At 40.9% G+C, this 21,006-nt stretch overlaps 1 long non-coding RNA gene across 2 annotated transcripts in view; it reads left to right on the top strand.

The window, feature by feature from the left end:
• The window catches only part of LOC142055768 (uncharacterized), an 83,493-nt gene that overhangs the window by 27,000 nt on the left and 35,487 nt on the right, over positions 1-21,006 (top strand). For both annotated transcript variants that reach the window (XR_012660035.1, XR_012660036.1), the window contains exon 4: positions 6,242-6,338. This is a non-coding gene — a long non-coding RNA (uncharacterized LOC142055768). The remainder of the gene's footprint in view (positions 1-6,241; positions 6,339-21,006) is intronic.

The raw sequence follows: 21,006 nt of genomic DNA, 5'->3' as shown, positions 1-21,006 counted from the left end.
AGAGACCTAAATATCATGCTGGATCATTCAGCATTTTCACATTGCATTATTTGCTTTAAAAGCAACAGGGTAGTAGACCTGATTCAAATCTGTGTTTTTCTACAGGAAAATAACTATGCATTTTGAGACAATGCACTTCTAAGGGTTCAAAAAACCTGCTAGTTGATCACACAGATTACTGATGCTTATAGTACTCTGCTGAAATCAGGTGAAGCTGGTCTATGCTCTAAGAATGTTTATTAATAAAGCCATTAAGGAAAAAAAGTATTTCTGGGTATAGAAATCATTTAACAATTTCTACATGAGTCTCCTCTATAAAGCCAGAGGCACTCACCTTCCCTTCTCATGTACTGACCCTCCTGTTCACTGGCTTTGGGTTTGGGGGGAAGCTACATTGGCTTGGTGTTGATGTAGCTCATTAACCCTTCATAAGACACTTGCAAAATAAGCATGTAGCGTGAAGTATGACCAGGGAAAACCACCTGCAATGTTAATGTATTTTTTGTGCAGTCTGTTTTGTCAAGCGCTAGTGTTCATTTGTCTGGTGGGATGGCATCAGCTCTTTTCTTTGAGGGAGTTTTCTTTCTAACTTTGCCCATTTGTGCAGCTTTCCTTTTGCAGATACATCACTCATTGGAAGTTTCAAGGCAATATTTGTAAAAGGTCTTCAAAATAATGATTAATGGCTAAAATGAGCATTAAAAATAAATAAATTCAGTAACTATTCATCAAGATTACAAACTAAAAGTGTATTTCCTCCAGCTAATATGTGGAGCACTTCACCCTGGCATAGATAACTCATGAATCAACCAAGGGGTTAGTTAGGGCTTCCAGTTTCTGTTAGGTCAGCTTACTAAAGGCTGGCTTTCTGAATAAGTAAGGTTGCAGGGGTTGTTCCTTTTTCAAATTATAATAATTGACATTGGGATGAACATAGTGGCAGAAAAAGTATATTTATCCCTGTACCCCAGTGAAACAGGATCTGAAACTGTTCTTACACAGTATTCTCTTTCTTTTGGTGAGAAAAAAAAGAAGACCCAGAAAAAGAAAGGAAGGAATATTTCTCTCAAGTGCAGAGCTACGATCTGTAAGAAAAAGCACTTCCTATGAGCAAGTGAAGGGGGTGGAGATTTACTCTAAAATAAACAACAAAGTAGGGTCTTGTGTTGGACGTACTGACAAGGCCACGGGCCCAGGCTTTAAAATGTTTCATCCCAAGTATCCAGTGTCTCCCAGAAGGATGTGCAGTAGGAGGAAGTGTGAGGTTAAGAATTCAGTGAGATTGGACAGATAGTCGAAAGGCTTGGGTAGACAGTCTGAAATTCATTACGAGAGTGTATCCCAGGGGTCACCACAAACATCCTATAAACACCAGTGAACTTTTCTGCAGTCCAGAGCTGCAGGAGCAAGCATGGTGAGTCATGAGACGTGTCCTCCTCTGCGCACATGTACCAAAGGGGGAGAAAAAGGGAGATAATGATGGGTGCTCTCTGAAATGGTTACAAATGTAGGGTCCTAATCTATTTTTAAATGTCTTCAAACTGACTAGCAAATATGATCTCACTTTCCAAATGTCATGAGCATTCTTTAAATCACACCTCCTTTAAGTCAGGCTCATGAACACCTTTCAAGCTGAACAACCAAAACTCCTCAGATTTCTACGCATTTCTTAGTAATCTAGCAGAAATGCACATTTATGCACATGTACACTGATACCCTTTTAATGATTAGAGTGAGGGAAAACACACAAATGCAGTGAAACAGAAAGCCTGGAGTGAAAGAAGAGTCATAGGTTGATGATGTAAAAATCAAAGTGAAATGATTTTGCATTTCAGTAAATGCTTTGATTACCATATCCTATCCTGTTCAGAAGGATTTGCAAAGTGACTGAGTGAAAAAGGAATTAAGTACTTTAAGATCTTAGGGTGAGGTTACCCAGTACCGTAAGCGGACATTGTCTCAAGTAACAGAGTTTATATGCAAATCCTGGATTGAGCACACATGATGTCTTTGATTCTGAACACCTTCCTCAGCTTCCTTTCAAAGAGTTTTGCGTGTTTCAACTTCCTCTTGCCATTGTTTGTAACATTTTTCGTTTGCATAATTGTGTTACAAGTTAAAAAAAGCAATTATACCTCAATGCTGTAGTGGCATAGGAAATATCAATGGAAGAAATGTATACTATAATAATGAAATGACTGTTCTGTAGTCCGTGTGCATGTAAGCTTCAAATCACCTGAGCATCTTGAAGGCACTTTGCACAAGAGTAATTCTGCTGAATGCAGTGGGACAGCTTTATCTCTAAATATAGTGTGAAATGTTAAGCGTGTGCATTAGTGTTTGTAGGACTTGGGGGTAATATTAGAAAGTTCTTTTGCAGCCACAAACCTGAGAAACTGTAATGGAAAATAACTTCACAACAGATTTGTTCAGGTCTGAATTGCATGCCACTTAGATTGTTCCTCTTGCAACAGTCTGCCAATTTGTTGTCATCTTGTACAGACTTTTCATCTGAAAGTTCAGTTTTGCAAGTACAAGATGTGGGAGCTAAGATGATATATTGAGGCATATAAGTAATCAGGAAAAAATGCAGTTCAGCCCATGTATTCTTTGGAAATATGTATAAATATTTACAAATTATAGAGTTAAATCCAACTCATTTTGTAAATGAAGGGATATTCTGCTTTTTTTTATGGGAAACATCAAAATCCAAGAAGCATGGGAGAATAAGACATGAAATCTTTTCCAAGGGACATTCATAAACTCTCATAAAACCAAACGTCATGTAGACTTCAACCTTTCTCCTATTTTCATTGTGTGCACGCCTACGCATCCGTGCATTTGTGGAAGTGACTTTCATACAAGAATTTTTTTTTCCTTTTTGCATTTACCAATTACTTTGTAAACAACTTAAAGAGATTGGTGAGGGACTGCTCTGTAGAAATGATAGCACATCTGCAGCACAGGCAGTTAAAGTCAACAATTAATTAATTGTTAAGGGCTCTGTTCATCCAAACGTTTGGCTCTGTATTTACTGCATGATTCATGGCTTGTGATCCCTGGTTTCCAGAGAACTCAAAGTCTGGTCCTCCATTTCAACCCTTCCCCTGCTCCCCATTTCACCCTTCCCTGCCCACATCCAACTATAGAGAGGCAAAACCATATTCCCTATAGAGTAATGGTGCTTTATGGCAAACAGCCCACCCATACATCGTGCAGTCAATAATTGCTGAAGTCTATGAAACAGAGAGCCCTCCTTGCCGGGTGTCAGAAACTCACTGATAGATGAATATTTACAAAACAAACAAGACACACACGGAAGCACAGGCAATGATCTTTTGTGTGTCTGGATTTTGGTAGATTAGACTTTAAGCCCTCAGCGTAAAACAGTGGCTGTCAGTTGTAGAAAACAGGTTTTATATCAACCTGTATGAAGCTGCCCAGTGCTGTTGTCAAGGGAGCCTCTGGCAGTCTGGGAGGCACTTTGTGTCCCGGTTTGATTCTGAGCCTCCAGATAAGAATGTCGTAGTGATTTGCCCGTTGCCTCCCAGAGAAACATCTACTATCTTCCAGTGTGTATAGGATAAAGAAAGGTCAATATGTTTACAGTGAACAAAATTTAAAATAGACATGGACCAAAATCTGTAGTTCTTAGGTAGATTTTCAAGGGAAGCTGTTCCTTAAATAAGGAGTGCCAAAAAATTGCAGCAACAATAGCTGGAGTTAAAATGTTATTTACTCATTAATATTTTTGTTATTACTAACTTGCAAAGCTCCCTTGGAGTATAACAGCAGAATATTAAAAGTGTATAGCAAAATAACAAGTGCCTATCACTGAATAATTAAAGTCGCCACTGAAGAAACAAAATGTAAAACCATAAACAAGCCTTGAACAAACAAGAAGTAAACAATCCATTATGATAAAGGGAACCAAAACATCTGGCATCTCTGCCAGAAAGCTTCTACAGATGTGTTCTGATGTATGATAAGAAGAAATAACATTTCAGAGTCCCAGGCCCTCAGTGAGGCTCCTGCCTTCCATGGTGGTTAAGTCACAGGGAGGTGCAGCCAGCTTTGCTCCCACTGTTGATCTCAACAGCCCTCCTGGTGAATTGTTCACATTTTTTTGGGGGCTGTTTCTGGGGTGTGGGGCAGAATCTGATTCAGCTTCGAAAATGAAGTGACAGAGGGAAAGCTGCACTATTTGGTCCTTCCTTGAGGCACTCCCTTCATTTTCAGGTCCAGGCTGCTTCTAAAAGTAGCCATATAATGGAGCCCAAACTGCCTGAGTAATCTAGTTTAGACATCACTTATGGGGAGAGACTAATTGTTTTGGTATATCTTTTTCTTCTAGAATTTCTGTGTCTGAAAGGGGCAAAGAGTCTAGTGAAAAGACTGAAAAATACTATTTCATAGATAGAAAAGTTCTTCTCACCCTTTCTTGAGATCTATTTTTTCAGGCTCAGCTTGCAATTTACAACTAGTTTCCAGATGACAAACTTCAATAACCTGCACATCCACAGGTAACGGCCAGCTGCCATTAATCCAGGCATTCTGCTGGACTTTTCCATGAGTTAATAACAGTAACTTCAGAAGGCATTACCTAAATTCAAAATTTAGTTGCTTCAAAATCAGTTGGCAGGTTGGTAGATGAAGATTCACTGCAACGATTTTTTTTTAAAAAATCTGAAACAAGCAAGACATCTTGTTTGATTCATGAGACATTAATAGAGCTGGCTGTTGATGCTTTACCTTTTCCGCTGTATCTGCATGGTTTTGCTTATGGCAGGACACACAAGAAGTCACTTTAAAATAAAAAAATACCTGGCTGGCTGCTGCCGAGATAATTTGTCAAGAGAAGAATGCTGTGGAGGGAAACTCTGACCTCTAAACCTGCAACAACAACAAAAGCCAGTGTTTTAAGAAGTTATTTTGAAGCCTAAATAAACCTTGACAGACTCCCCTTAAACTTCTTTTACAGTGATTAATTTCCAACTAGGGAAATATTGACTCTGAGAGAAAATGAAAATATTTCCATCTTCTTTCTCTCTAACACTGCAGTATAAGATCATTTGACCTAGTAGATAGAGTGGAAAATCACTATCAGTCTTGATGTTATTAAATGGATCAGGTTTCACATTTCTCTCCCTCTGTTTTCCTTTGCTTCCCCTGGATCAGCATGTGGTCTTCCCAGCTCCCACCCCTTCAGTCTGTCTAGAGGAGGCAGAGCCCGTGGTGCTTGCATTGCCTGGCAGGGCAGGGTGGCTGCCCTTCTTGTGGGATGGTTGTGAGGATACAGGGGGCAGTCAGAGTCTAGGGGAAGGCATGAGGAAAAAAATCCGCCTTGCCTAAGGTGCCTAAGGACACAGTTATGGTTACTCACCTTTGCACTGGTTATATTCCCTCTCCCTCTGCGGAGGACTGGTCCATTTCAAGAATCACAGCCATTTGTCCCGTCACACACAGACCCTCCCCGTTTCCCCACAGATCTCCTCTTACAGGCTTGACTAGTGCTAAAGTGCATTTGCTGTCCTCTAAAAAGTGAGGGAAGGAGAAGCGGGGTGCACCAGCTGGAGAGAGAGACAGGGACTTCCCAGCAGAGGAGCAAGCTTGATCACAAAAGCTCAGTTGTTTATTATATGTCCCACTGAAAGTCTTCTTCATGAGGGAACCCGCACCAAATTTCCTAGAGTGGCTACAACCATTGCTCAAAAACTGTTCACAGCCTGTCTGCATATCCTGTTACTTGTGTGGTTTCGGAGACAGCAGGAGACAGAGCATCTTCTATCCTTGCAGTTTCCAACAGAATTAGCCAATTCAAACAAAATGAAGAGCAATTTAAAAAAAAAAAGTAGCTCAGATCTCTGTGTCAAAAGAGACAGAGAAAACATCAGTCATCCAGACAGAATATCCTCCAAACTTTCCTTGGAAGGATATGAAATCTAAGTTGCCCATAGTTCATTGCTTTAGTAAAGGTGGTTCTAAACTACTGCGTATCACTGCCCTGAGGATTTGCCTCAGCACCCTTCCTGCAGCAAACCTCTGAGGGAAAGAATTATTCGGTTTTGTGTGAATCAGAAGAAAAATTGAAGCTGAGGGTTCTTGTAAAGGCAGAAGATGCTAGTGGTCAATAGATACTAAATGCGTAATATATTCACCCCTCCACAGTGCACACAATTATCGTGCAACTGAATTAATATTTAGATAAGTACATAGAAAAAAAAATATTCTTCTGTTACAGAGTCCTTCCACAGGGTGAGGTGCTGAGTTCCTTTCATGGCTAGCAACTGAAGCAAGGCTTCCCGATGCTCACTTCTTCCCAGATTCAGGTCATTAAGGTAGGGCACGATTTATGAAAACTTTCCTTTGGAGGACTTTTTTATTAGGCTCCAATGTAATAGTCCATTACTAGGCACTCCCATTCAATGTATAGGTGTTAAATTTGCATGTTTCTGGCTCTTATAATATTTTCATGTGATTTTCTATAGATTACTTTATAATGGCACATTTACTGCATTTCTGTTTTGTCATGACTTATGATTTTTACCTAAAGTAACAATCCTAGCGATTTGAAGAATAAAGGAAGGTTTGATGGGCTTTACTACACAGTAGGCATCAGGAGTTTAAATTGTTTAACTACACAGTGAAAGGTAAATAGCCAAAGCCTGCATTACTCAGAAGAACTTCTGGGCTTAGGTCCATTGATTGCAGTGCTGGTGTGCCAACTTACAGACCATAGTCCAAAGATGCCAAATCTGTTAAATAAAACCTGGGTGAAATTAAAATTTTACACTTTCCTGACATATATAAATATATGTTAAAAACAAGCTTTTTCTTCATTTTATCAGTCTTCAGCCAACAGTTTCTGATGATTTGGCTGTACACTGTGTTAGGATACGTATGTGAAGAGTTAATGAACTTGACAAGACCGAATAAATATTTGTTTAGAATTGCAAATAGGCCCTAACCCAAGGTTTTTAGGCCTATTAACCAGACTAAGTCCAGAGCAGAAATGTTGAGTAGGACTGTACTTCTTGTCTTTCATACCTCTGCTTCCTCTGTGCCCACTCCCCTCACTTTGGGGTTCCCAAAGGTTGTTTCAGAAAAAGATTCTTTTCTTTTGACTTCTTATAGGTTGCAGGTGGCAACTTCCATCATTCCTCTTTGAAGGCAAAGGTAGTCAGCACACAAAGAAAGTGCTGCTGGGGCTAGGATCTGGCCTGATCTCCATAAATGGCAGTAGCTACAATCCCTTCTGCTGCCAGCTGTCACTCCAGCAGCTTTCAGTATTTGATATCTGGAATGAATATGACATTCTAATACCTTTCATGAACCAGATACTGTAAGAGTCTTTCAGCTCTCATCTTGATTCACTTTAGAGCTTTCCCACTTACATTTACAAGAATAAATGGGGTTTTTTTCTCAGTGAGTTTTCCCCTTCCCTCTGGAAGAGACCAAAGCCTTCTACATGAGAATGGGCTAGCAGCCACTGCTCTGCAATGGACCCCTCGGTGTACCTCAGGTTTGCCCTGACACTGATTAGGGAGAACTGTTTTACCCAAAACCAATTACCACAGTGTCATCTGTTTTCTGGGTTAAGGTTTCCCCATAACATATGAAACTGCCTGGCAATACCGTGCCTTAGTGGGGGTTTCAGGATGAGACAGAGATGAATGAGGGTAGGGTGCCAGACTGTACAGGGAGTCTGAAAGGAAAAGAAGGGGTTTCTCTGCAATAAGGAAATCAGGGCATGCCTATTACAACTTATCACTCTGCCTAGTTAGAGAGAGGAGCAAGGGCTGGTCAAAACAGAAAGAACAATGCATATGATGAAATACTTGGAGCCGGATGCTGAGCTGGCAGAAACTACCATAGGTCCACTGGAGGAAACTAGTTAATTTATATCAGACCTGGATGTAGAATTAGGATGGAGTATATGATTCAGAGCTGAGATTTACTATTGAAAATAGACAGTATTGTGGGGGCAGGGGAAGGAGGCCTGCCAAATAATCCACAGAAGAAGATTGGGCTAACTTGTGCACTGAGCAGAGCCAAACTACACACATGTTCTGCAGTTTCAGATGTGCCAAATTCTGGAGGTCTACATCTCCCATTTGCAAATGTCAAAATGCAGCAATGATGCTTTTTCTTAATTAGCCACTTACACGTTGAAAGCATTTGACAACTGATTTATTCTCACAGTGGCTGATGGGTTCACTATCTTCCCACCTCAAAACCTGACATTTTGGTAAAAGAGTGAATTCCTGATAGGACCACACAGCAAGATGGATATTCTTGTTTGGCAACAGGATGCTTCTTCTCTGGGCCTAATGTACCAGACCATTTCTTTAGTGAAGGTGTCACCCTCATGCACAAGCCCAGCTATGTTCGTGAATTTTTAACACAGCTATAGCAGCTGCAGTAAGCACCTGATGTGGAAAAGTAAGAGTAGCCATCTCTCATTCATGTGTATTGCCATTGTATGTTTATTTATATAACCTTTATTGCTTGTTTAAAACATTAAGCACCTTTTATTGGGAGAAATAATAAGTATTTTTTATTAGAATGTTAGAAAAGGAGCTCCTATAGCTGGAGAAAACTAAAAACTCTCCAACACAGAAGTTCTTCTTCAGCAGTGTGAAGATGTATTTCTGAGACAGACACAGCAGTCTACAAGCTATGTACAGGCTGGGAGTTACTGTCCTGTCTTCTGAAAGTTAAAACCTGCTGCCTGCTTTCCCTCTTCTCTCCATATCTCCCTTCCAATCTGTTCTGTTCCTGTCTTTACTACTTCTCCACTGTCTATTCTTCACAGCCAGCTGGCCTTCCTTGCCCACCTTTGTTTCATGTATGTAGAACAGTCACGCTGAAAAAAGTGTGATTTCCCTTAAGGTACCTAAACACCATACTCCAACGTTTGCAGTGTACAGAGTATTTTCTGTCCAAGAGTAGAGCACAGTTTCTCTTCCTTCCTCTTTCACAGGCAGCTTGGCTTTCAGAGAGGGGCCTTGTTGCATCTTCAGATCTGCATCTGTAGAAGCAGCTGAAACTCAGAAGATACCATTCCTTTTGCCAGCCAGTTTGTCACAAATCTCCTGCAAGAACTTGTGCAGTCTGTGTGCTTTGTTTTTTGGAAAACTGCTCTATGTTACGTTGTATTATTCCTGCTATTGGTGCTATTACAGGGATTATAAAGTGCATACAAGGGCTCCAAACAGAAATAAAGGCTTTTCTTTTTCTTCAGTAGACATTACACAGATAAAAATTAAAAAGGCTTATGTACATGCAAAATACTGTAAATCCTTCATCTAGTCAAACAAGAGGAATAACATGAAGCAGTAACAAAGCAAATTACTTTTTCATAAATTATAATAATTGCCCTTCTTTTCTGGTCACTCCTGTTGGGATATGTAAGCATTCTGGCATGAGTGAAGAAGGATTTAATGAAGAAAACCTCAAACTGTTAAAAGAGATACTGGGTATGTAGCAGGAAAGATGAGGAACAGAGCAGCCAGCTTCATGTGTCTATGATGCTACTAACATTGCCTAAAGAGAATGTGTTGACAAAAATTAGAGAGAAAAAAAAAAGCCTAATTTTCTCCCATTTCCGTATAATTTAAAATGAAACCCAATAGTGATGGAAAGGTTGAGGTCCAACCAACCAGTGACAACACGTCTTGTGCTGTCAAGGGCATGTCTCCAGTCTGGAGCTGAGGATGTTCATTGGCACAGCAACAGGCCCTGCCAGGCAGGGCAACAAAAGGCCTAAACCGCAAGACAAAATGGGAGAAGAAAGTGCAGCATTGTGGTGTCTCCTGATCACCCCCTCTGCTTAGAAGAAGCAGACACCTGCCAAAGAGAAAAACAAGGAGGGGGCTGAGTAGAGAACAGGAGGATGGGTTTCTCCTCCTCCCACTAGTAGGGGTAGTGCAGGGGAAAGCAGCAGCAGCATGCATAGAAGAGGAAGAATAAAAAGCATGGGGATGTCACACAGAGGGCATAAAGTTAAGAATGGGACAGATTTAAAAAAAGGGAAACCGGCACCTTTGAAGTCAACAGGGCTTAAGAAGATGACCATTACCCTGGATGTGCTGTCCTGCCCACGGGGGCGAGCCCACAGTCGTAAGCGCGTTGTTCTCTGCAGCGGCTCCTCCAGCAAGGCCTTTATTTACTACTTTCTAAAACCATAAGGAACCTGAACTGTGTCATTTCTGCTTGCTAATTTAACCACACGAAGTTCACAGAAAGCATTTTGTACGAGGGACATGACCTGGCTTGTTAGCACCACATGTTGTAAGATACAGAAAAGGATCTTTCATACTTCAGAAGTCTTGTTTCTCAATTGCCGGTCTCTTACTTTTTAACTTCTTTGCCGTTTTGAATGGATTTCAAAACAAATCAACAGACACATAGAGTCTTTGGTTATTTTTGGCCAGGGTTGGATAAATGAATAGTCCAGAAAGTTTCTGACATTGTGCCAAATGTCTATGTGCCTAAAGTTTAAGAGTCATGTTTTCCAGGAAACCTTGAAGTTTGCCGAGATTTATGCTTTTGATATTGTCATCCATTACTGTATTCAAAGGAGTTGTCTGCATAAAGGTTGATAGAGGGCAGTCAAACCTTTTGCACTGAACAAATTATATCATTAGGTGTCTGCCTGTGGGTCAACTTGTTCTCAAGCCCCAAAAACTAAACACAGCTGAGATCTAAATCCCCTGACAAATGAAGGCTGTGAGCAAGGATCATGAATAACATATGGCAAATGGAATTTCCAAACACCGCGCTGCCATACAATATACACCTGATAAATGGTTGTCTACAGTGATGCTGTTGAAAAAGGCACTTGATGCAAGCCTCATGCATGGCAGAGAAACATTAACAGAATTTTACAAGACATTTCAAAGCTGGCAAGGCATTTATCCAAATGTGTTGTCTGGTCCTCGCTTCCCCAAGTAAGGACACCATCCTTGTTTTCTTGTACATGGGAACAAAGAAAGGTAATAATTTGACTTGTCATGCCAGAAGTCTGTGGGGCAGAAGTTTTCAAATAAGAACAAAAGGCAGAGTTATGGTAGGGACCAGAAAGAAAAGATGATGAAGAAAAGGACAGCAAAATATTACTGAAGCTTAACGTTTAGGTGCATTTGTAGCCCCGAAAATTTAAAGATTACATAGCATTGTCCTAGAGAAACAGCAAATAATTTTGACCAGTTAAATAAAAAGGTGAACACAAGAACCACTTTCCCTGGTCATCTAAAATGCAGCCAACTCTGGGGCAAACCTGAAGATGGAGAGTGCACAAAACAACTGGTTTTGGCAAAAATGTGTGGGATGCTGCATCTAGCCCCATCCCGGCAGCATTACAGCCCCAAAATCAAAACATGCCTCAAGGAATTTAGCCAGGACCCTACAGCAGCACTCAGAAAGTGACAAGGAAGTCTTTTGACCGGGGCAGTTTTATCTCTCAGTTAAAATGGAAAGTATGGGTTTTTGTTGTTGTTGTTGTTGTTGTTGTTGTTGTTATTTTGTTTGGGGTGGTTTTTTTGTTTTGGTAATTATTTCTGGAGTTGTTAGTAACCTTGGTATCCTTCAGAAATTTATCTCTCTGACCAGTAAGTGAAAGCTCCTCTTCAGAGTAACCTGTTAAGCCATCTCCAGCCTGACTTTATATATGCATGTGCACAAATTTATTTGTTTGTTACTGCTGACTTGAGGCGCTACTTACTTTAATGAGGTCTACGCAAATAATAGTAGTCATAATAATCATATAAATGAAGAAAATGGGTTCATTTCAGACAAAGTGTCCAACCGAATTAATAATTTTTCATTGAATTGAAGTAATTTTTTTAGCTAAGAAAAGAAATTGCAGGATGATCAGGATGTTCCATTTTCAAAATTATGTGTTCTCAGTGCTTTCTTTGGAAACAGTTTCATTTCAAATATCAACTAAATATAGTAATTATAAAGTGATTAGATAGTGCCAGGGAGTGAAAGCAGGCTTTACACCTACTGAAATTATTTTTCAATAGATGCAGATAATTTTCAAGTTTTCATTACAGTGAAAAAGGCGGAAAATAGGAATTATTTTTGTATTGACTCCAAATAATCATTCTTTTTCCGAATGTATCAATGCCCCTTGAAGGTCTCTTACTTTTGTAACAGAACATATAAATAGATGGATTTACTCCTAAGCTTCATCCAGTTTATTTCATAACACTCTAAGCAGTTGCATAAGTGCAAATGAGAAAGTGGCACAAAGCAGAAGTGGTGGGGAAGGGGAAGAGAATAGCTCTTCCTTAAGCCAGAATTGCCACCAAGAATGCAGCACAAGGAACCGTGTATCCACAGGTCACCTACACCAACTAGAACTGGCCACTTAACTAAGGTTAATGGGTTAAAACAGCGGTCGTTTAGCAAGAATCACCACCGCTGTGAGACCAAAGTTACAAGTAAGTCTGGCTGTTAGGTGTCAAGTTCAACTCTCACAGATTGCCCAGTGTGGTCTGAAAGCCAACTTCTCAGATGTTCGTCCACGCACAGAATAATGCACATGTCATTCAGGGTCTGTGCTTGCTCAGACAACACCTCCATTAAGGCTTCAGAAGAGAGATTTTCCTGCCTAGAGGTCATGTGGAGTCTCTAGTCAGGCTGGTGTGTAGTTTGGGGCATGGCTAGGCACAGCACCATTCACAAAAGGCGATGTGTTAAGAAGGTAACAGTTTAAGATTCACTAATTGCATGACCCTAAATCTGATAATTATGCTTATTGCTGCTATGAACTTTTACAGTTTGAACTAAAATGCATGGACGTGCAAGTCAGAATTGCTTGGGGAAGTCTGCGTATTATAGGAAGTCAGATTAGATGATTGTAACACTTCCTTCATGACAGAAAAATTCATGACGCTATTAGAAGTTTCATTCAATTGAGGCCTAAGTGATAAGCAAAATTAATAGATTCTATATTTCTCTGGGTGGTCCATCCGTAACATGGGAATATTTGTGTTTCTCTGCTCTGATCTGCTTGTACATGCAATATAGATGTATGCGCATGGACTTAATGCTGATAAATAAATAACCTTATTCTCAGTCTGCTTAAAAGCTCCATAGAAGATCGAGGGGATGTGCTTTACATACACATTTTGTGCATAGAAGTAATTCTTAATCAAATTAGCCATTCTAGAGAAAAAAAACAGCCCCTTGCATTTCAGTGGGGCTGTACACATGAGTAAACCTTTGCAAAACTGGTCTCTAAATGTTGCTTAGAGTTGCAAAGAAGCTTAAGTGCTGAACATGTCTTCTGTGCATGTTTCTTTTTAGCCTGTTCCTGGCTCTATACCATCATGTTTTCTTCGCAGGAAACATCTATGCTAAACATCACTGTCAATTCCAAGACAAGAGACACATTCAAAAGCACATGGAAGCTTTTTTTGTTACCATAAGTTGCCCGCAGAGGGTCCATTCATTCTGTTTGCTTGTTCCACTGTGTAATAGCTCAACTCAAGTATCAACAAGATAAGCTTTTAAAAGCAGAATATTCCCAGCTGTTGCGGTCAGGCAGCAGCAGCAGGTTCCTATCTGAGGACAGCAGAACAATCCAGTGCACTCGCAGTGATGGCAGTGTCGAGGGGAAGCATGTGTTCTCTGTACACAGTAGCGAAGGGTCCAATAGACAGCAATTAGCACCAGCAGAATGAAGATGAACGGTCATATACATAACCTTAATAAAAATGTCACAGAAGAGAAATCTCACACCATATGGATCCATGCTGAACTTTTTTTTTCCCCCTTTTTTTTTAAGGAGAAAGACAGCTTCATTTCTTTATAGTCTTTTGCATCAATTTCTCTCCCTAGTTTTTTACAGCTTTCTTCCTCCATAAGCAATATGGGGCTGCTGTTTCACATGATAACAAAGGAAAATTACATTTTCATTTCTGTATTATTATATACTCACTCAGTCTCAGATTTCCATGAAAAGTGTCTTTCACTCAGCCTCAGCAACCTGAGTGGATTACTTGAATGTCATTAGATCCCATTTCCATTCACTTTTGAGAAGAGCTCCGCTGGAATTTGCAAAATATTATTCCTGTCAAATTAGTACAGCATGAAAGTGGGTATTGCTTGTTCTCAGCTCTGTTACTTGTGTTTTGGACATGGCAAAGAATATAAATTTCATCCTTATAAACATCGTTGTTACAAATTATAGTTTTTAAATGAATTTGACAAAAAGGGCTTGAAGTAAGAAGCTGCTTTACTGTCATCTTGGTGATGACATTTCCATTTTTCCACCTCGAGAAAAAAGCCAACAATCAGGATGAAAAATTATAAAGGGATACTGGAGCAAGAAGAAAATCCTTCCCCAAAAGCATCATATTACAGCTTTGTGCTTATTCTTTTCAAATTGTTTCTCCTTTCACTAGTCAAAAGAGAACATTAGCTATGCTTTACGAGCTCTATTTGAGGTCTGAAAACAATGTTTTGGTCCTTTCTGCCCTTTCTCTACTCCCAGTAATAGGACTCCTGCCCTCTTAGAATGTAGCTGTGAATTTTGTTGATTACATTAGTAAAAGATAGGGCTGGAGAGGACCTCATGAGGTCTTCTAACCACCCCTTGCCAGTACACAGGATTAGCTATTCATAGCTGGAGATGTTTGTCTGAAGGCCTTCAGTGAAGAAGATTCCACCATCTCCCTCCTTCTCCAGGCAAAAAAGCTGACTGCTGTCCTATTTCTAAAACTAGAAAGTTATTGAAGTATTAAATGATATCAGTCTCCCATTTTGCAAGTGAGGCTCGTCTCTTTTTGTCATATGCGCGTGGAGAATAGATTAAGCCTTCCCTCTTTGTGATAGCCCCTTGCATACTTGCAGACTGTTGTCATGTCTCCCTCTTTGTCTTCTCTAGATTAAAGAAAATCCTTTTGTGCCATCTCCACATCCTCTGCATCCATAGTGATGTCTACTAGACTTCTGATTATTCTACTTGCTCACCTCTGGACTCTCTGTTTACTTGATTTGTACCCTTCTTCAAGTATGATGCCCAGAACTGGACACAGTACTCCAGCTGAGACTGTATCAGTGCTGAGGTAGCATAGGACAATTATTTTACATGTCTTTTCGACTACACTTCTGCAGATACGTCACATCTTTTTGCAATAGACAAGAATCAACTTGCTGTCTCATAGCTCCATTGGTTCTTGAAGGAAAAGCCTGACATACCAATAAAATGACAGAGCATGACTTGAAAACACACAGAGGGCAGAGAAGTTGTGGAAAATGAAACATACTACACAGGATTCAGTCCCTCCAATACTTAAGTTATATGAACTATTTTACCAATGGGAGCATTCCCATTGAAGTCAATGATCATGCTCACGCGTACAGAATTTGGTTGCATAACTGGTGATTGAAGGATTTGGGCCAAGCTACTTCAGAGAAAACACCATGAAAAACCCAAGTGGGAGTCTGGAATTTTCCTGCCTCTTGTGCCACCCCTTTCTGCTGAATCTGGTGTAGTATATCTAAGGGCAAGGACATGAGCAGACAGGGAGGCCCTGATCCACTCCCTGGAAGATTTTTTGCAGGAAAGCAAATCTAACTAATCTTTATTTAGAGAATGAAAACATTATTATCTCAAGGAACAAAGCAGAGCACAGAAATACCCGCAGGAACACAAGTGCGGACAAATGCTAGTACGAAATCTCATCTTCCCCCTAGTCCCCCTAGTTTAGCTTTAGTGATGACAGCAATCCACTTACAGCATGCACTAAGCCATGACTGTTCTTTTAACTGTGCTCACTTGCAGTCGTACTACCGTATACCTCTCTAAACAGAAGGGAAATGGACACATGCTTACAAGAATTGTCTTTGACAATTTTAAATGGAGTGAATAATGAATCAGTTCAGGCTCAAAAACCACAGAAGTCTCTCTTCCTTCCCCAACCCCTTACTACACACTTCCTCTGTGATCTGAACATTAACTCTTAGGGACTATTGACTTAACATGATTCAGGGGTGGCTGGTTTGCATCAATATTTCTAAAATCCCTCTTATTATCTTGCAAATGTCAAAGTTTGATAAGAAGGAAGAAGGATGAAGCTATTTATAATTCAGAATGACTGTTACCAAAAGGTATTTAAAACCAAATCACAGTAAGTCAGAGTTTACTTTTAAATCAGGTTAAACAAAAGACATGGTTTGAAAACAATTAGTAAATCTGACAAAATTAACTTTGACCTTACAATCTTATAAATGCCAACACAGCTTTTCTTCCAGTGTCAGTATGCATGTGTGCCTGTGTGTGTATTTTCAGCAGCACAGTAATTTCACAGCACAGAGCCATACTAAGATTTAACTCTCAGGCAAGAATTATGCTTCACTGCTCAGGAGCTCCCGTTGTGGGTGCATGCTATTTCATTGCTATGTTATGCTGGAAATCCATCTGTACAGACAAGTCAGATTAGTGTTTCATTATTCTTATTATTTCTGGTAAGGAGACATCCTCTCCCAGCCCAGCCTTTCATTCATCCTCACTCCTCAGCTCACAGAGGAAGGTCTTTTTAAGCTTCTTCATAATTTCTCCTAGTCTTCCTCAAAAAAAGCCCAGGTGAAAATATAAACTCTCTGCCTTCCACCCAGTCTGGGAAAGGAGATTGTAATGCTTCAGTAAACACACAAAATATGTGCTCGTGAATATGTTAATCTACTATGCCAGTAGGCAATTCCCTTTCCCCCTGAATTTAGCAGTCCCACCATCAGCATCCCCTTGCCAGCTGGTGCCTGTGCTTTCCTCTTCCTGTCCAGACCATCTGCAGCCTTCCCTGGAGACAGCAGTTTGCATGTCCTCCCTCTAGAAGGAGACAGTCCTTTCTGTAGTCTGAGCAGATCCAGCAGCCTGGTCTGCATCTTGGCTGAGCCAGCTCTGAGCTGCAGGTGGGACCAGAGCCTTCCTGAGGTCCCTTGCTTCCTAAGTGATCACGTGGCATTCCCATGGCAGCCTCTGCTACCGAGCTGCCATTAGGCTTGGGGGAGCTGAGGGAACAGCTGGGGGGTCTCTTTTGGGCATCGTGATCTGGGGATCCTCCTAGCCATCTTCCTCAGCAGACTGATTGGCAATGTCCTGAGCAGGCACACGCTGCCTCGCTAATCTCTCTATTGGGATATTTCCTTTCTGACCCAATGTTTCAGTTATTACTGCCAGATAGGCTTCAGTTGTCACCACTGCCTTAACTGGTAGAGGCTGAAAACATTGTTCAGCTTTGGCTTGTTAGGGTGAAGATCTATAAACACGGTCCCCAGAGTTACCCCGTCCATCATAGTTTTCTCTGAGTTATTTCACTGTCCAGCCACCAGGCAGCAAAATTTAATAACTTGCTGACATTTCAGGGGTCTCAGTTATTTGGGGTCCTCTGACTACTGGATGACACACGTTTTTGTTTTCTGTGGTTCTGTGCAGCTATTTGTGTGTTACTGGGTCAGTTCTAAGTTCAAGGACTGGGTCCTTGGCCTGACAGTTTGTTTCCCGATTGGGATGGCAAGGCCTGGGCAGGATCAGCCCTGTCCTTGTAATCTCCCATCTACATGCCAGTTTTCCACAGTAAGCAGACGTGGCATGGCAAGCCAAAGGGACACCGAAGTGGACTCCACATTGGAAGGCCTGGAGCCCAGATTAGATATTTCTAGATGCTCAGTGGAGCACCATATCGCCCTGATGCTCTTTCAGCCAGAATTAAAAGACTTGACATGTTCTCTCAGTATTTTTTTTACTGAGGTAACACATACTTAAATTGACTTTTTCTTATGCAGAGAAACCCACCATCCACCTTCCTAGACACTTACATGTATTCCCTCTTTCCACACTGAAGGATACCAGCCATCTGCCATCTGAGCTCTATGCCATCTGTCCCCAGCCATATTTTTCAGCCTGCTCATAACATTATGAAGTGTATTCCTTGATCATCACCTCTCTCTGGACATGCTGGTGAGATTACAGCAGGTGTCTGGACCTAGTTTGTCCATTGCTGGCAAGTGAGAGTTAAACACCCCAATTCCATTAGTCCAAGAACTTAATTTTTGAATATGATAAGCAATTCATGCAACCCATGAGAACAATTTGCCAACTTTGATTTGTAATTGCTTTAAAACCTACCATTTTATAAATGTTGCTTTCATCCTGCTGGCAATTGTATTCCTGATCTCTTTAGATAGAAAATGGACTTTCATATAGGTTTTAGAAAAATCCAATGTGCAGGCTGGTTTTGAAGTTTATTAATTAATTTAAAGATTAACCTGTAGATTTAAAATTAATTATACTTTGCTTTCAGTCCAAAACTACACTTATCCATGTAGAGATAGTCAATTATTAATGATTTTGTTGAAAAGTACTATCCCTTTTGGCTCTATTCATCTTCAGAAAACAGCTCCAGAATATGGGCTGTCAGTTATAAAAAAAAAAAAAAGTCACCCTTTATGGCACTAAAAATTATGTTGAGAACCTGAACCAAAGTATGATGGCTTGCCTTCCATAGCCAGGAAACAGCGTAAAACTATAGCCGTGCTGTGTGAACCACTTCATTCATCTCTGCCTTTGCTTTGACTTGCTCATTTGTTATTTATTTACACGCCATAGGCCAGACTCTCTCCTGTGCCAGAGCTCCACTCAGTGCAGTTTGGAGATGGGTCATAAGGAAGTCATTACAGCTTTCCTCGGTTTCATGAGCGCTCCTGGCTTCTGCACGATTTGTCCTGGTTGCCAGGCAGTCCTGCGTTAGACCTCAAGCACGGCTCTTAATCATGCATTGCCTTCAATGTGACTTAAGGATATGCCAAAACCGTGACACGTGCTTCTTTTCCTGGCATATATAATTGTTAATAAAAGTGGCCTGATTTTGGAAAGATCCTGACAGCTAACTTTTCTGAGCCTTCACAGTGCTTGATATAGTGAATTCTATGCCATTTTTGATTAAGATACTTAATCCAAATACAGATTCAGACTTCTATGCAGCTGTCTTGAATGGAAAATAATTCACAACTCTGTTTGTTCAATGCCTGGTGTGACCAAGCTGGAGGCTTTCAGGAACTTCTGTAATATAAATATCACTTGTAAAGAAATGGCATTAGAAGATCCTTTCCAAGAAAAAAGGTTAAAAGTTGTGGCAGGATGAATACCACTGCTGGAAACCCTTTTGGCATCCCTCTCGCTTGGTAGCGAATACCGCTGTCCAGGCTTTTCCCATACCACTGCGAGATGTTAAAAGAAGAGCCTGGAGAGCGGCCACTGCATCCTGAGCTCATTCCATCCACTTCAGGCACTCCAGAGATGTGCCTGGTTACCATAGGCTCCTTCTGTAGTTGGAGGAGAAACATATCTCCAGAGGGTGACTCTGGCCACTTGAGATCATCACCTACTTTAAAGGGAGCTGAAAACAACTTGGATCCTAACGTATGGGTTGCTGTGAAGTGTCTAACATTAAGTGAATGGGCGTTTTAACTATTTATCTCCACATCTGAATACACTGAATACTCTTACGGAAAGAAAATTATTAATTTCCCCTTGTGGCTTCCTTTGTGAATTAACTTAAATCCTTATTGTCTTGATTGTTTATTGTCCCACAAATATTAAATTATTCTTGCAACACTCCTGTTCAGTGACAGGGCCTAATGGACAGATAGGGAACTGAGGCCCCAGGGGATGAAACTCATGAGTTTCCACTCATCTTCAGGGCCTAGTGTGAAATACCTGAGTCCTAATTTTTCTCACTTTTTTTTTTACTGTCACAGCAGAGTTCCCTCAGACTAAAATTGCTCAGCCCACCTGTAGCTAGACCTGCAGTGTCTCCTCAGGCAGTCCTATGCTAGAGGCTAGGGCAGAAGTCACATGCTACCACAAAATGTGTGTGAAGCTAACATCTCAGGGGTACTGGCCCTCAGGCAAATATAGCTCAAATAAGCCAAGGGACTGGAAAGTTACTGGGTAACAGGGTAAGTGACCTGCATAAAGACAGACAGATGCACACGCACAGACATATGCACATGTACACACATATGCACGTGTACATAGCACTCACCCACCAGGCTCACCTAGAAAGCTTGTTAAAACACTACCATGTATTTAACAACCTGTTACAAGGTGCAAGCACAGGGGAACCTAGCTAAAGTCTCATGGACCACCTTACTTCTAGCATTTTCTACTTTCTGACTGCTTGATACAGTAACAATTTTCTAAGTCTTTTTATAAAGTTCAAGTAGGGAGGCATTCCTACTTCAAATTGCAAAACCGCTGAAATACCGCACTGAGACCAATATAGTTTGACATGTGTCTGCTTTTGGAGACTACTTTCACTGTGTATACTTAAGCTATTTGTGTTAACAGAGGAACAGACAGAACTTGTTGCTTTTTATTTTCCTTGTGGACCACTATTAGCAGAGGATGAGACAAGTGCCTTGTCAGTGGGTTTCAGAAATATTTATCTAAGACAGTAGGATAGTAAACCTCAGTTTGCTTGGATTCCACCCCAGCTGCTGAAGTCCTCTCCTCCTGTATGCCACTTCCCTCCTGATAGACACTCTTCTTTCTCCTGTATGTGCCTGCATCCTTCTCTCAGGTTTATTCTGTGCACCTGCCCAGTCCAGATCTTGTAGACCTTCCTTTCGCTTCCCAGTTTCTTTGCCTAAATAGTCCTCATGCACTGTGTCAGGCCCTGCTCCCCCCACCTCATCAGCCAATTTTCTGTCCATTGAGTCTCAGGCTACCTTTCCAAGGTCCTCACCCTGTCTTTCTGTGACAGTGAGATCCCGAGACACTGAGTGCCACCCTGCAGATCTGGATCCCACCTGCAGCTCAGGTCACACCAGGCATGGAGCAGCGTTGCTGGGCAAGTTCCTGGTATTACTGGGCAAGGTGCATGGGTGTATGTGACCATTTTGCTGGGAAGAGGTTAAGACTACTTAGTGAGAATGGATTTCTTAGAAAATTTTAGCTGCTAAAATCAAGGTATTCAGTACACTTAGTCT

This window comes from Phalacrocorax aristotelis, chromosome 3 (assembly GCF_949628215.1).
Source record: "Phalacrocorax aristotelis chromosome 3, bGulAri2.1, whole genome shotgun sequence".
Classification (NCBI taxonomy): Eukaryota; Metazoa; Chordata; class Aves; order Suliformes; family Phalacrocoracidae; genus Phalacrocorax; species Phalacrocorax aristotelis.
Note: the sequence above shows the minus strand (reverse complement) of the source record. Positions and strands in the feature narration are given on the sequence as shown.